The sequence below is a fragment of the Hypanus sabinus genome, chromosome 29 (assembly GCF_030144855.1).
Source record: "Hypanus sabinus isolate sHypSab1 chromosome 29, sHypSab1.hap1, whole genome shotgun sequence".
In the NCBI taxonomy this organism is placed as follows: Eukaryota; Metazoa; Chordata; class Chondrichthyes; order Myliobatiformes; family Dasyatidae; genus Hypanus; species Hypanus sabinus.
In genome coordinates, this window is record NC_082734.1 from 39497190 (window position 1) to 39513980 (window position 16791).

Consider the following 16791-nt stretch of genomic DNA (forward strand, 5'->3'; position numbering starts at 1 on the left):
AACCCTTCATCAACAAATTCCACAACAATGGTGACAATAAACCTGATTCTGGTACACTTCAGGTTGAAGAGCCTTTGTTAGAACATTCATTAAAGCAAGGATCTTTGGAGGAAGATGAACAGCAGGCATTTTGGGTCAAATGGAGGTTCGTGATCTGAATTGTCAGTGGTCCATTTCCCTCCATTGTTGCCTCCTGACCTGCTGAGTTGCTCCAGCACTTTTTCTGTGTTGCTTTAGATTGCAGCATCTACAGTATCTTGAACCTCCATTCTATAAAACGATTTTCTTTATTCAAGTCTCTGGTTGCACATCTAAATACCTCATAAAGCATTGAACATTACAGCACTGGAAGAGGCTGTTCAGCCCCAGTTGTCTGTGCTGAATATGATTGACAATTTAAACTCATCATTATTTGACAATCTCATGAAAGATCTTCAGCCTGAAATGTTAACTCTCCTTTTCTCTTCACAGATGCTGCAGGATAAATTATGAACATTGGTATATTGGTTTATTATTTCTACAGGTGTCAAAGTAAAGTGAAAAACTTTGATTTACACTCTGTTCATACAGATCTTTCATTGAAGAGGTACGAGGGAAACAATAACAGAGTGTTGCCATTACAGAGACCGTGCAGTGCAAAGTCAATACCACCCTGAGATTCACTTTCTTGCAGGTATTCACAGTAGAACAAAGAAGTACAATAGAATCAACAAAAAACTACACAGATTGAAAAGCAACCAATGAGTAAAAGACGACAATGTGTAAATATAATAAAAAAACAAATAATGACAATAATAAATATATACTGCAAAGATGAGTTGCAGTGTCTTTGAGAGCCAGTCTACTGGTTGTGTCCAGTGATCATTTTGGTGATGTGCTGAGTGAAATTAAGCAGGCAGACAATCTGGTGTATTGATTGTTGTGATCTGGAATGTTTTGTGTGATATTTTGAGATGAGGAGCTCTTTAGAATTCCCTTTAGAACAGAAATGAAGAGGAATTTCTTTAGCCAGAGGGTGGTGAATCTGTGCCACATACACTTGAAGGGCTGTCATTCAGATTATTCAAGGCAGTGCTTGAAAGCTTCTTGATTAGTAAGGGCATTGGAGGTTACAGGGATAAGGCAGGAGAATGAATTTGAGAGGGATAATAATTCAGCCACAATGGAATGGCAGAGCAGGATTGATAGGGCAAATGTTTGAATTCTGCTCTGACAACTTCTGATCTTAAGGGGACTACATTGAAGTTGTGCTGATTAATGTGCATTGACTTTTTCATTTGACCTAAATTTCCTTAGCAGAGTTTTAATTTCATTTATTCATGACTATGTTTTAGTTAACACTTCCATTTGTCAAAGCCTACGTAATAGAGCATCTTTTTGTATTTTTAGATCTCTGAAGGTCCAGGAAAGATTATGGAGGAGGCTTAATGATATGGTTCCTGAGGTAAAGGATTTTGGGTTCCATTATTAGAAGGGCAAATGCCTATTCACCCCCATGTGGCCAATTAACCTACTGACCCATATGACTTTGGAATGTGGAAGGAAACTGGAGCAGCTGGAGGAAACCATGCAGTCACAGGGATATGTACAAACTCCTTACGGATAGAGATGGGAATTGCACTACAATCACTGGCACTACAATGGTGTTGTGTCACCTGTACACGAACATGCCACCCCCTGAAGTTGTGATGAAGTTTTTGAAGTGGATGAGAAGATAAAAGGTTTCAGTGGGGTAAGGAAAAGGAAGTAGTTCAAGTACCATAGGGTCACAGAGTAGTACAGCTCAGAAACAGGCCCTTTGACCCATCTCAATCATGCTAGCCATCCTATTTGCCTGTGTTTGACCCATGTACACTAACTCTTTCCTGAAATAACTTCTCTTTCCTCACTATTACTTTCTGTTTTTGCTCTTTTTTGCAATCCTTATCTAATTTGTTATAAATATACATTTTTTATTGTATTTTATAGTTTTTAAAATTATGTATTGCAATGAACCGCTGCTGCAAAACAACAAATTTCATGACAACACGAGTGAATCTGCAGATGCTGGATTTCATGACATATCATTCATCATCATAATGTGCCGAGTCGTATGATGTGGACAATCATGGTCTTCCTTCTCTCTTTAATCTGAGAAGTTCCAATAAGCTCATGTCCATCCCCTGATGTAACTCAGGAATGTCATGCACTGTCGACTGTGACTTTTCCTTCCATCACTTTTTCCCGTCACTGCGAGATGTTCGAGCTTCTCTTTCCTCAGTACGAGTCGCAGAAATTCCAGCTGCCGTTGCCTGATTGATGATATTACCTCTCTTCTTATTCCGGCTTTTCGCAACAATTCCTCATTTGTTACTCTGTCCGTGACATATAGCAGTGATATTAAACCTGCCTCAGATTCTGATTTAACCAGACACAATAATAACATTAAAAAGACAGCTGTGTATGTACTGATTACTGTTTAGGAGTCCAGAGGGATATGGGTCAAACACAGGCATCTGGCAGCTCATTCCATACACGCACCATGAAGAAGTTGACCCTCTGTTCCCCTGTAAAACTTTCACCTCTATCCTTAAACCCATACTCTCTTTGTCTTAGATGGAAACTGATGTAAAGGTTTTTTTTAATTCAGAGACTCATTGAGTTCTGGAGCTCACAGCCAGCAGAGATGGTTCAAAAGGACAGGTAATTTAAAGACAATAGCTTCCAGTCTGGTACACAGTGATGTAGCAATCACAGCTTCTGTGACACACACACAACGTACTCAGCAGGTCGAGTAGCATCTATGGAGGAGAATAACTAAACAATATTTCAAGCTGAGACCCTTCATCTGGACTGGGAAGGAAGGGGGGGTGGTAGATGTCAGAATAAGAAGTGGGGAGGGGACGAAGACAAACAGGCAGGTGATAGGTGAGACCAGGTTAGTTGTAAGTGGTGGCTGGTGAGAGACTGGGAGGTAATGGACGGAAGGAAACAGCTGAGCAAGAAGGAATCTGGTTGGAGAGGACAGTAGATCATGGGATAGAGGGAAGAAGGGGAGCCAGAGGAGGTGATGGGCAGAGGGAAGAAAGAGAAAGGGTGAGAGGGCAACTAGAATGATGGAAATGTAAAGATGGGAGTGGTGGGTATACAGAAGGGAAATGTTCTCAGATGTTAGAGCAATCAATGCTTACGCCATCAGGTTGGAGACTACCCAGATGGGAAGTGAAGTGTTGCCTCTCTAATCTCTGTTTGGCCTCATCATGACTCCAGACCTGCTGAGTTCCTCCAGCATTTTGTGTGTGTTGCTCAAGTTTTCAGCATTTGCAGAATCTCTTGAGTCATTTCTTCAGTAACCCAGGTTTAATTCTGAGCTTGGGTGCTGTCTGAGCTGAGTTTGCACGGTCTCTCTGGGACTAGGTGGGTTTCCTCTGCGTGCTCCGGATTCAACCCAGATCCCAAAGAAGCAAGGGTTGCTGAGTTAAATGGGCCCTGGGATGAGTTGACAAGATCGTTGGGAGAATAAAACAGGATTAATCTAAATGGATGCTCAATGGGCTGAAGGGCTAGTTTCCATGTGAGTCTGTGAGTCTCCATGTGCATAGCAGATGATGTAACACCTCTACCCGTTTGTGCATAGAAAGCTCCCGTATGCGGCACAATGATACCAAGCAGACACTCAGTTTCATTAAAGCTGTGTTGGGATTACTATGGACACCGGGGCTGAACAATGCAGCACAGTATAGGCCCTTTGGCCTGGAATATTGTGCTGACCTTTTAATCCACTCAAGATCAATGTAACACATCCCTCCCACATAGCCCTTCTTTTTTAAAATTTCTACAAGTCTCTAATGGATCTGCCTCTGCCACCACCCCACCACCCACGGCAGTATGTCCTGTTCACTCACCACTTCCTGTGTAAAAAGTGTACTTTTGATTTCCCTCTGTACTTTCTTCCAATCACCTTACAATCACACCCTCTCGTATTAGCCATTTCCACCCTGGGAAAAAGGCTCTGGCTGTCCACTCTGTCAATGCCTCATATCATTTAATGCATTGCCATCATCAGCTATCAATCCTCCTTCGCAAGCTCACTCAACCTTTCAGGCTGGAAGTGAGAAAGCATTCAGGAGCTCAGCTTAATGCCCCACCAGGAAGGATAACGTATTCAATAATGACCAGAGGCACGGATCAGGACATGAAATCGGACACACTGAGATACAAGAGACTGCAGAAACTGGAATCTGGAGCAACACAGAAAGCAGTGGAAGAACTGAGCAGATTGGGCAGCATCTGTGGAAGGAAATGAGCAGTTGCTGTTTCAGGTCGTCTCCTTTCAACCTTAAACTGGCTAAGGTTAGTGAGTGAGTTTATTCACAAAAGAACCTGTAGATGCTGAAAATGCTGGAGGAACACAGTGGGTCAGGCTGCATCTATGGAGAGGAATAAACAGTTGATGTTTCAGGCCTTCATCAGGACTCTGATGTGAATTAATATAACCTGTTTGGCCTGGTTGCGTGGAGGGTGAATAGGGGTTAGTAAATAGGCTTGGGATAAGAGTGCGGATGAACACTGGCTGGAGAGAAAGAGGAGTGTGGGGAAGGGTAGGAAATAGAGCTGAGAGGAAGAGGGAGGAGCTGAGGAGATGAGGGAGGGAGGTTGTATGAAGGGGAACTGACAAAGTAAGGGCCAGGTTCTGATAGGACAGGGGTGCTGGAAGGAGAGGCCAGGAGATATCTCTGAGATAGACAGCAGGCCACACAAATGGAAGGGCTGAGGGGGCTGAGAGGGGCTTAGAGATGTGGATTCAGAGGGAAAAGTCAACATGGAGAGAGCGAGAGAGAGAGAGAGAGGGAGAGGAGAGAGAGAAGGGAGAAGGGGATGAGAGAAAGAGTATGCTGTATTCATGGGTGTGGCTGTTTCAATATGTGTGTTGGTGCATGCGTGTGAGCATGTTGGTTTGTGTGTGTGTGTGTGTGTGTGTGTGTGTGTGTGTGTGTGTGTGTGTGTGTGTGTGTGTGTGTGTGTGTGTGTGTGTGTCTATTTGTGTATGTGTGTGTATCTGTCTGTCTGTAGGCATCTGGCATGTCTCTCGACCTGGAAGCAAAGCATTGCCTCCCCGAGAGAGAATCTATGAGGGAAGAATTAAAGTGACAACATAGCATGTACAGAATTAGTGAAGGCCATCAACACCACTACCCATCTACCCCGACACCCCTCACCCCCACTACCCATCTACTCTGACACTCCTCACTCCCACTACTCATCTACCACCACATCCCTCACTAGCTATCTACCCCAACACCCCATCTAACCCTACATCCCTCAGCCCCATTACCCATCTATCCCCACACCCCTCACTCCCCATTACCCATCTTCCCCACCTCTCACCCCCATTACCCATCTACCTTCACACCCCTCACCCCCGCTACTCATCTATCCCCACACCCTCACCCCACATTACCCATCTATCCCACACCCCTCAGCTCCACCAGCCATCTACCCCCACATCCCTCATCCCCCACCTGCCAATTAACCCCACCTCTCAGCCCCCTCTAGCCGTCTACCCCATACACCTCACTCCCCACCAGCCATCCAACCCCACACCCGTCACCCCCAATTACCCATCTACCCTCCACCCCCACTTTTTGTCAAGTGGTTTCCATGGTAATCACTAAATAACTTTCTTTTCCTGCCTCATTGAAGCAGGGAGAGGTAATATGCAGTGAGACAGCTTCGATGACAGACAGGATGGGGCATCGAGTCTTGTGAAAACCAGCACTCGCGCCAGGGTAATTAAGCACAGTGCTGGAACTAATGCAGTTATGCGCTTGCGAGATGACAAGGCTTTAGGCAGGCCTCTGGATTAATGGCCCTTTCTCTATCAATGTTAATTCTGCCATACAGCGTCAGCCTCTGAAACTCCCACAACAGTCATTCCAATAATGTCAACTGTCGCTTCTGTTTAGACAGCAGGTGAAGAATTTCCAGGGAAGCTGTTAAATTTAGAGTGCATGAAAAATATCATGAGTGCTAATAAGCAAATCCAGGGCTTGGAAGAGTTAAACAGGGCAATCAAATTATTTGTTGTGATCCACAACACTGGCAAGTAATCATACTCTTGCAATTAGAACAAGTGTGTAAAGGTATTACAGGAACCATACCAAAGACAGTTTCAGACCAATATTAGATCAGGGGTGTGCAGCAAGGACTGGATGAAAGATGAAGGTTTAAAAAAAAGCAGCATATCAAGAAGAGTCTGAAACATTCCCACTCACAGATGCTGCTCAACCCCCTGAATAAGTGCTTCTGACTGGCACATTCTATACTGTAGATGTACATGCTGAGGGACACACTGGGGAGTTTAGTTACTGACAGTTCAGTACAAGTTTGAACCTGGCCCCAACGTTTTGGATCAGCCTGTGTTCATGATTTCTTGGTAGAGTGAGGATAAGAACTGAAGCATTGGAGGCTGAGGGATGATGCAAGAGAATTATAATATATACAATTGTGAGGGGCATTGATAAGATGTGTTCAGTTTGAAGGACAATCATCTTTACCTATCTTGAAGCATGTTATAGAGTCAGAGCATTACAGCCCAGAAACAGGCCCTTCATCCCATCTACTCCATGTTATTTTGCCTAGTCCCATTGACCTCTGTAGCCCTCCATACCCCTCCCATCCATGTACCTATCCAAACTTCTTTTAAATGTTGAAATCGAACCTGCATTCCTCACTTCCAATGACAGCTAATTCCACAGTCTCACCACTCTCTGAATGAAGAAGTTTCCTTTAAATATTTCACCTTTCACCCTTAACCCATGACCTACAGCACTAGTCTAACCCACTGCCTGTGGAAAAAGCCTGCTTGTATTTACCCTGTCTATACCCCCATAATTTTGTGACAATAATAAACCAACACCAATACCAATAAGGTAGATTGTCAGGCTTTTTCCCTAGGTGGAAACTTCAATACCAGAGAGCATCGGTCTACGGCAGGGGTTCCCAAGCTTTTTTATGCCAAGGACCCCTACCATTAACCGAGGGGTCCATGGACCCCAGGTTTAAGGTGAGAGGGAAGACTTTAAGATGCAAGTTCCTGGACAATGCTACTGGGGAAGCAGAGTAGTCGAAGCAGATATGATAGCAGTGTCTTTGAAACATTTATATAGGAACATATAACATAGATCAGTACAGCACAGTACAGGCCATTCGGCCCGTGATAGTGTCCCAACCTTTCAACCTGCACTCAGATCAATCTGACATTTCCCTCCTGCAGAACTGTCAAGCATTTCAGTTAACACAAAGTACACTGCAGATGCTGTGATCAAATCAACACGTACAAAAGCTGGATGAACTCAGCAGGTCGGGCAGCATCCGTTGAAATGTCAACGGATGCTGCCCGACCTGCTGAGTTCATCCAGCTTTTGTAAGCATTTCAGTTACATTTACTGTAAACTTAAAGTCACCAAGCAGATTATTGCTGTAGTATCCCTCAGGGCCATTGTATTTTTAATACAATCATGTCATTTCAGAATCAGGATTATATTCACTGACATACTGTACACTCAGTGGCCACTTCATTATGTTTTTACCTGCGCTCCTGCTCATTAATGTAAATATCTAATCAGGCAATCATGTGGCAGCAACTCAATGCATAAAAGCATGCAGACTTGGTCAAGAGGTTCAGACCAAACATCAGAATGGGGAGGAAATGTGACCTGAATGACTTTGACTGTGGAATGATTGTTGGTGCCAGATGGGGTGCTTTGATTATCTCAGAATGCTGATCTCCTGGAATTTTCATGCTATGGTCTCTAGAGTTTACAGAAAATGATCTGAAAAGCAAAAAGCATCCAGTGAGTGGCAGTACCATGGGGGAAAACGTCTTGTTAACATGCGAGGTCAGAGGAGAATGGCCAGACTGGTTCAAGCTGACAGGAAGGTGACAGTAACTCAAATAACCATGTGTTACAACAATGGTATACAGAAGAGCATCCCTGAATGCACGACACATTGAACCTTGAAGTGGATGGGTTACAGCAGCACAGACTATGAACATACATTCAGTGGCCACTTTAATAGGTACAGGGGGAACCAAATCAAGCGGCCATTGTGTGTACATCCTGACATTTGTTGTTCGCTGGTAGCATTGCAGATCGTTCATCATGTGTCGTGTCATATGACAGGGGTGATCACATTCTTTCCATGACCATGATTGTTCTTGGCAACTTTTTCTACAAAAGGGGTTTGCCATTTCTGTCTTCTGGGCGGAGACCTTACAAGACAGGTGACCCCAGTCATTACCAATACTCTTCAGAGACTGTCTGCTTGATGCCAATGGTCACATAACCAGGACTTGTGATCTGCACCGGCTGCTCCCACAGCTTCATGTGACCTGATTTGGTGGGAGGGCGCACTTTGCAGGAACCACACTTGCCCGAGGGTGACCTGCAGGCTAGCAGAGAGAAGGAGTTCCTTACACCTCCTTTGGTGGAGACATATCTCCACCCCACCACCCCACCCTGCAATTATCAAAATTACTGTGATACAATAAGAAATATTTAAAGATAAATCATGGAAAAAGAAACCAAACAAGATAGTGAGGTAGTGTTCATGGGTTCACGGCCCATTCAGAAATCTGATGATGGAGGGGAGGAGGAGGAGGAAGAAGAAGAAGAAGGAGAAGAAGATCAAGAAGAACCCTTAACTCGGCAGTGGAGTTATTGGGGCACCGTCACTTGATGGTGTTTCCTTAGCAAGCCATTCTTGTTTTGATGAGGCCGAGTTGCTAGCTCCACACTCTACCTGACCTGGATTCAAACTCAGGAACCTTTGCTCCGGAGTCCGGCACTGATATTATTGCGCCACCAAGCGGGACGGAGGGGAAGACGAAGCTGTTTCTAAAATGTTAAACATGGGTCTTCAGACTCCTATACCTCTTCTCTGATAAGAGTAATGAGAAGAGGCCATCTCATGGACGGGGTGGTTCTTAAAAATGGATGACGCCTTCTGGAAGCATCTTTTGAAAAGGTGCCTAGTGCCCATGATGGAGCCTGCTGAATCTACAACCCTCTGCGGCTTGTTTTCAATCCCATGCATTGGTGTGCCCACATCAGGCAGGCGTGCAACCAGCTAGAATGCTCTCTGCAGTACCTCTGCTGAAATTTGCTGGAGATTTGGCGACATAACAAATCTTGCATTCCTAATGAAATAAAAGCACAGGCGTGTTTACTTCTGGATTGGATCAGTACATTGGGCCCAGGACAGATCCTCATAAATGTTTTATTATTTTATTTATTGAGATTCAATGTGGGAAGTCCCTTCGGCCCTTTGAGCTGCACTGCCCAGCAATCCTTCAGTTTAGTCCTGGCCTCACCACGGGACAGGTTACAATTACGAATGTACCAACCGGTACATCGTAGGACTGTGGGAGGAAACCAGATCACCCAGTGGAACCCATGCAGCCATGGGGAGAACATATAAACTGTTTGCAGGCAGTATCAGGAATTGAACCTGGGTTGCTGATTCTGTAAATCATTGTGCTAACCACTGTTACTGTGCCTTCCCAATGTGGACACTCAGGATGTTACATTCCAGTCCGGATGAAGCATCTCAACCCAAAATGTTGACTGTTTATTCCTCTCCATAGATGTCGTCTGACTTGCTGAGTTCCTCCAGCATTGTGTGTGTCTTTCTCACCAAAGCCATGTATCCCATGTAGCCTTTAAACTCATCAGAAACACTCACCAGGTTCACAGAGAAAGTTTTCATACTGCATGTAGTGCCAACATACCACAGCAAATTCCTAATGCACGTAAATGTATTTGGGGAATAGAGGTGATTAAAATCCATCAGTATTAATATGGCTATTGTTGGAGTGGACCTGAGACAAAATCGAAATGTCAGGGCCTGGGCCTTAGAGCGAGGAACAAGCTGATGCTTGGCCAATTTAAGAGCCCAGCCAGATTGTAAAGGTCAGGATGTTGTGGTCAGCTCACTGCTCTGTGAGGTCGACTCGACTCTGTGTTGAACTGAGGCAATTAACAGACTCCTGGACCAGATGCAGCCATGAACTGGCTTTGAGACTGTGGACCCCATTTCATTCTGAGTGTTACTTGTTTATTTTTTATTGTTCCCATGATTTGTTTTTTTAAAAACATATTGGGTGTTTGATGGTCCTTTTCAATGGATTCTATTCTTTGTTTTGATGGCTGCCTGTAAGAAGACAAAGTTCAAGCTTATGTATAGAATTGAAGCTTTGATAATAAATGTACTATGAACTAATAGCCAATAGTGTGGAAAAACCAGCCCCAACAAAGTCTTGAGGGTGGTCGTATTAAAAGGTCACTCAGATTTTCGCATTGCTATTACCATAACTTCATCTCATGCAGGAGATACCAAAGCCTGATGTCCCCCACCAAAGATTCAAGATCAATTACTTCCCTTCAACCATTCTGTTCTTGAACCAACTGACAAAGCCCTAATCACAACTACAATAGATAGCCCTGACCTGCTGTAAACTCGAATCATTACAGTTTAGTAACACTATGACAACTTTTGCACTACACTGATAAACACAAGAGATCCTGAAGATTATGAAAATATTGAGTGACACACACAAAAAAGGAGGAATTCAGCAGGTCAGGCTGTGTCTATCGAGGGGATTTAACAGTCAATATTTCGGGCCAAGACCCTTCATCAGGACTGGAAAGGAAAGCAGCAGAAACCAGTCAGGTGCAATAGTGGAAATACGTGCATGGAGTTGGAGAAGGTGATGGAAGTACTTAATGCATTCTTTACTTCAGTATTCACCAGGAAAAAGACCTTGGAAATTGTGGGGATGACTTACAGCGGACTGAAATGCTTGAACATATAGACATTAAGAAAGAGGATGTTTTGGAGCTTTTGAAAAGCATTAAGGTAGGTAAGTCACTGGGACCTGTTGAGATATAGCCTAGGCTACTGTGAGAAACAAGGGAGGAGATTGCTGAGCCTCTTGCTATGATCTTTGCATCATCAATAGGGATGGGAGAAGTACCAGAGGATTGGAGGTTTGCAAGTATTGTTCCCTTGTTCAAGAAAGGGAGTAGAGATAACCCAATAAATTATAGACCAGCGAGTTTGACTTCAGTGGTTGGTAAGCTGATGGAGAAGATACTGAGAAGCAGGATTTATGAACATTTGGAGAGGTATAATATGAGTAGGAAGAGTCAGCATGGGCAGGTTGTGCCTTACGAGCCTGATTGAATTCTTTGAGGAGGTAACAAAACATATTTATGAAGGTAGAGTGGTAGATGTAGTGTATATGGGTTTCAGTAAGGCACTTGATAAGGCTCTCCATGCAAAGCTCCTTCAGAAAGTAAGGAGGCATGGGATCCAAGGAGACCTCGCTTTGTGGATCCAGAACTGGCTTGCCCACAGAAGGCAAAGGGTGGTTGCAGATGGTTCATATCTTGCATGGAGGTCAGTAACCAGTGATGTTCTGCAGGGATCTGTCCTGGGACCCCTCCTCTTTGTGATTTTTATAAATGACCTGGATGAGGAAGTAGAGGGATGGGTTAGTAAGTTTGCTGATGACACAAAGGTTGGGGGTCTTGTGGACAGTCTGGATGGTTGTCCAAGGTTACAGTGGGACAGCAATAGGTTGCACAAGTACTTGGAGTACTGTACTCAGTTCTGGTCGCCTCACTACAGGAAGGATGTGAAAGCCATAGAAAGGGTGCAGAGGAGATTTACAAGGATGTTGCCTGGATTGGGGAGCATGTCTTATGAGAATAGGTTGAATGAACTCAGCCTTTCCTCCTTGGAGCAACGGAGGATGAGAGATGACCTGATAGAGATGTATAAGATGATGAGAGGCATTGATCGTGTGGATAGTCAGAGACTTTTTCCCAGGGCTGAAATGGTTGCCACAAGAGGACACAGGTTTAAGGTGCTGGGGAGTAGGTACAGAGGAGATGCCAGGGGTAAGTTTTTACTAAGAAAATGTGTGGAATGGACTGCCAGCAACGGTGGTGGAGACAGATACGATAGGGTCTTTTAAGAGACTTTTGGATAGGTACATGGAGCTCAGAAAAATAGAGGGCTATAGGTAAACCTAGTAATTTCTAAGGTAGGGACATGTTCAGCACAACTTTGTGGTCTGAAGGGCCTATATTGTGCTGCAGGTTTTCTATGTTTCTTTGTTTCTAACTGGGCTGAGAAGTGGCAGATGGACTTCAACCCAGATAAGTGTGAAATGGTTCATTTGGTAGGTAAATTTTGAAGACAGAATATAGTATTAATGGTAAGACTCTTGTGGAGGATTTGACAGTTTGACAGTGTTGTTAAGAAGGTTTATGGTGTGTTGGCATTCATTAACTGTGGGATTGAGTTCAAAACCTGTGAGGTAATGTTGCTGCTATATAAGACCTTGGTCAGACCCCAGCCGGAGTACTGTGCTCAGTTCTGGTCACCTCACTACAGGAAGGATGTGAAAGCCATAGAAAGAGTGCAGAGGAGATTTACAAGGATGTTGCCTGGATTGCAGGGCGTTCCTTATGAGAATAGGTTGAGTTACCGAGACCTTTTCTCCTGAGAGGTGGTCTGATAGAGGTGTATAAGATGATGAGGGGCATTGATCATGTGGATAGTGAGAGGCTTTTTCCCAGGGCTGAAAAGGATAACACAAGGGGGCATCGTTTTAAGGTGCTTGGAAATAGGTACCGATGGGATGTCAGAGGTAAGTTTTTCGCACAGAGAGTGGTGAGTGTGTGGGATGCACTGCCGGCGGCTGTGGTGGAAGCAGATACAATAGGGTATTCAAGAGGCTCTTAGATAGGTACATAGAGCTTAGAAAAATAGAGAGCTATACATTAGGGAAATTCTAGGCAGTTTCTAGAGTAGGCTATGGTCAGCACAACATTGTGGGCTGAAGGGCCTGTAATGTGCTGTAGATTTCTGTTCTACTTTCTCTGTTTAAGCCAGAATAAGAAGGGGGTCAGGGAGGAGTACAAGCTGGCGAGTGAGAAGTGAGATCAGGTGAGGGGGAAGGTGGGTGGATGGGGACGGGTGTATGAAGTAAGAAGCTGGGAGGGGTTAAGTGGAAGAGATAAAGGGCTGAAGAAGAAGAAACCTAATAGAAGATGGGGTGAGAGGATTTTCACTGGAACTTCGGAGGCTGAGGAACGACCCAAGAAAATTCTGTAATATTGTAAGAGTCATGGATAAGGTAGACTGTCCCAGGATGGAAGTGTCAAATATCTGAGACCATCAGAGGGGGCAATTTTTATTGAGATTTGCTCTTCTACAATAAACATAGTTTCTTTTTATTCTAATTGTGTATGATTTATGCTTTTCTCGTGAATGCTGCTGAGCTCATAGTCCACATCTGTGACGGTGCTGGAAGAGAGATTTTACTGCAGATGTACTTGTGCTTGTGACAATAGACTCTACTCTGACAGTAGCATTATCGGTTTACCTATTTTTATCTGATACTTTTGTGTTTTGAGAAGAACTGACATTTAAGAGTTTCACATGTGACATGAACTTTCTACACTGGATTCAGTCAGCAATATAACTTGCCCACTGTGTTCCTGGCATATTTTGAGCAACTTTTTTTAATGGTTTTTCCAAACACCCAGAACACCAGGGTAAATAAACTGTACCATTTGCCGCCAGTGACTGGGGAACAGGAGAATTGGGAGCTGATGAGCAAGGATTTGTGATTACTGTTGCAGAAGATCACAACAAAATAAAGCTAAAAATATTATGGTCAACGCAAATCAGGTTTCCAGAGTTGTAGAAATGATCTGAGGCAGGGCTGCAGATCATCCTAACTGCAAGCTGAGGACGAGATATGGAAATAAATGGGTTGAAATTCTACCTCTTGCACTTACAAAGACCTGAAAAGTGGCTATTGTGCCTATAGAGTCCATGCTAGCTCACATCACTCTCATTCCCTGTCTCCTTATTTCCCTGTACTCCTGCACAACCAACACTTTCCCTTCGATCACTTTTTGAGGTTAAAGGGTGAGTAGCTTCAAGTGCCTGGATATCAGCATCTCGGAATATTTATACTGGGCCCAACATATTGATGCAATCACGACAGAGGCTCCCAGTGGCTATACTTCATTAAGAGTTAGAGGAGATTCGGTAGGTCACCAAAGACTCTAGCAAATTTCTACAGATGTACGTGGAGAGCATTTTGAATAGTGGCATCACCATCTAGTATGGAGGTGCAATGCAGAGGATCGAAAAGAGGATGCAGAGCATTGTAGGCTCAGCCAGCTCCTTCATGGGCTCACCAACAAGACAGCATCAAGAGGAGGTGTCTCATCCATCTTGAGTAACCTTCACCATCCAGGGCATGCCCTCTTCTCATTAATACCATCGAGGGGGTGCCGCAGGAGCCTGAGGACCTTCACTCAGTGTTTTAGGAACAGCTTCTTGTGCTCTGCCATCAGATTTCTGAATGGGCAATGAACCCATGAACACTATTTCACAATCTTGCTTCCTTCTTGTATGATTTATTTATTCATTTTCATATTTTTTATTGTAAACCATGTTAACTTTAAAGTATTGCACTGTACTGCTGCTGTAAAACAATAAATTTCATGACATTTATCTGTAGTAATATAGCTGATTCTGATTCAGTTCAGTGTAAAGACATAATAATTGCTAGAAGTTGTGCAATAAAAAGGAATAACAATGACAGTGGAGGGGAAGAAGCTGTTTGTAACACCTGTGTAATGCTTGTCTTATCTCATGTGACTGGTCGCGGCACTCTATGAGAAAAATCAAATTACATAGTATTCCACTAAGTGCTAGTAGGCCATCAAAAACTCTAGGTATCGGAAGGAGGCAGTGAATAGAAAACACACTCTTCTGGAAGTAAGTTTTGTTTATAAAAAAGCAACATATACAAAATATTTACATGAGTAAGAACAATTCAAAATTCCAACATTCTGTTTAGGTTCCAAATCTCAGATATCAACAAAAACCAAATTCCTGTTTATTTAGAATCTGTGATATTCATTAGAATAACCTTTGTTAGTCCAATTTCTCTAACTAACTACATCTAGTGTTACTCCCTATTTATAGGTTTACTGATTAACCTTTCCTTTTTATTTATCCCTAGTTAGTTAAAAAACTAATTGAATTCCAATTCTTAAGTATTATAGTTAACTTCAGTTTCAGTTCAGCCAGTACATCTACAAATTTAAATTCAAAAATTATATGTCTATACGTATTATATACTCTCTACAAAAGAAGTTTCCAACATCCCAACTTTTAAACAAAGTAAAGCTGTGTTAAACCCTTTATGTCATGAAACATTTCGTTCCCACGCTGGTTCTTCATCTTGGATGACTTGCCATCTTGGTTCTTGTTTTGTTGGATGAAATAGCTGATCATCCACAGAAAGTCAACTCACAAACTTATGCAAAAAAAAACAACCAAATCCCTTGGAATGATTTAACAGAACTAATTCCTAGTTACACGATAGTGTTTGTGGACACTCGCCTCTGCTGTTACTGCCACATTACAGCTGCCGCTTGTTAATACTGTAGCTTCAATATATCTTTTATCGATATTGTCTCTCCGTCAGGGGTTTCTCCCTGAGGTTTTACACTAATTAGGGTAGAGATACTCACTACTAATTTCACTTTTAACCATTTATATCTTTAGTTTCTCAAAGGCTGTGTTTCTCTTGCTTTCTCGTGCTGCATCAGCCACACCCCTTTCTTGCAAAGATTTTTTCCCCAAGTCCTTTTTTAAAAATTTGGTAAACCTCGTTTTCATCCCTCCACAGCTGGAGCTTTTTAACATTACATCTTTGGGTTTAATTAACCTGGGTTACATATTCCTTAAACACTGAGCATGGGTCTTCTGGCTTCTGCATCCCTTTCCAGATGTTTTAATGAGAAGAGGGCATCTTCTGGATTGTGAGGTTCCTTAATGGTGGATGTCACCTTCTTGGGGCACCACCTCAGGAAGATGTCCTTCATGGCCTGGAGGGTTGTGCTGTGATGTATCTACAACCATCTGCAACCTTTTGCAATGTTGTGCAATGGAGCCTCCAGAACAGATTTCTCTCCACTGTACATCTATAGAAATTTGCAAAAGTCTTTGCTGACATACTCCCCAGTCCCCGGGTATGACGTGGCTAAGAAGAGGGAGAAGCACAGGCTCATCTGGGAGCAAGTGAGAGCAGCCACCAAAGCAGTGGACATGAGCAGCAGGGAGCTTGGACAAGTTTTGAGCAGGGCATGGAGAGTGACATGGACTGATCTCTGATGAGCAGAGCAACACCAAATCGAGTTCCTTGTCCAGGTGGTGTGTGGCATTTTGCCCAGCCCATCCAACATCCTACAGAGAAGGTTGATGCCCCAGACTGTCTGTTGTGTTCCAGGAGAGGAACCTTGGAGTACATCCTGAGCTGTTGTCCAAAAGCTCTTGGAGATGGCTGATACCACAGGAGACTGACAACGTATTACGGAAGCAGTCTCCTTAAGAATCAATAACAGCAAACGAACTCAACCTGTAATCGAGCCATTACCTTTGTGAGAGCAGGAGAACAACCAGAAGCAAGAGTAAAGCCACCTACAGGGATTCTGGCACTCGTTCACAACTGGCAGCTGATGACTAAACTGGAGAAACAACTAAGGTTCCTACAGCACATTGTCAAGGCCACAGTGAGATCAGACACCTTCCTGGTCTCAGAGGCAGCAAAACACATCATCTTGCCGGAGCGGACAGTGCCGTGGGAGGAGTGTCTGGAGGAGGACCATGAAAGGAGATTTGCCAGATACGAGGAATGGGTCAGCGATTGTC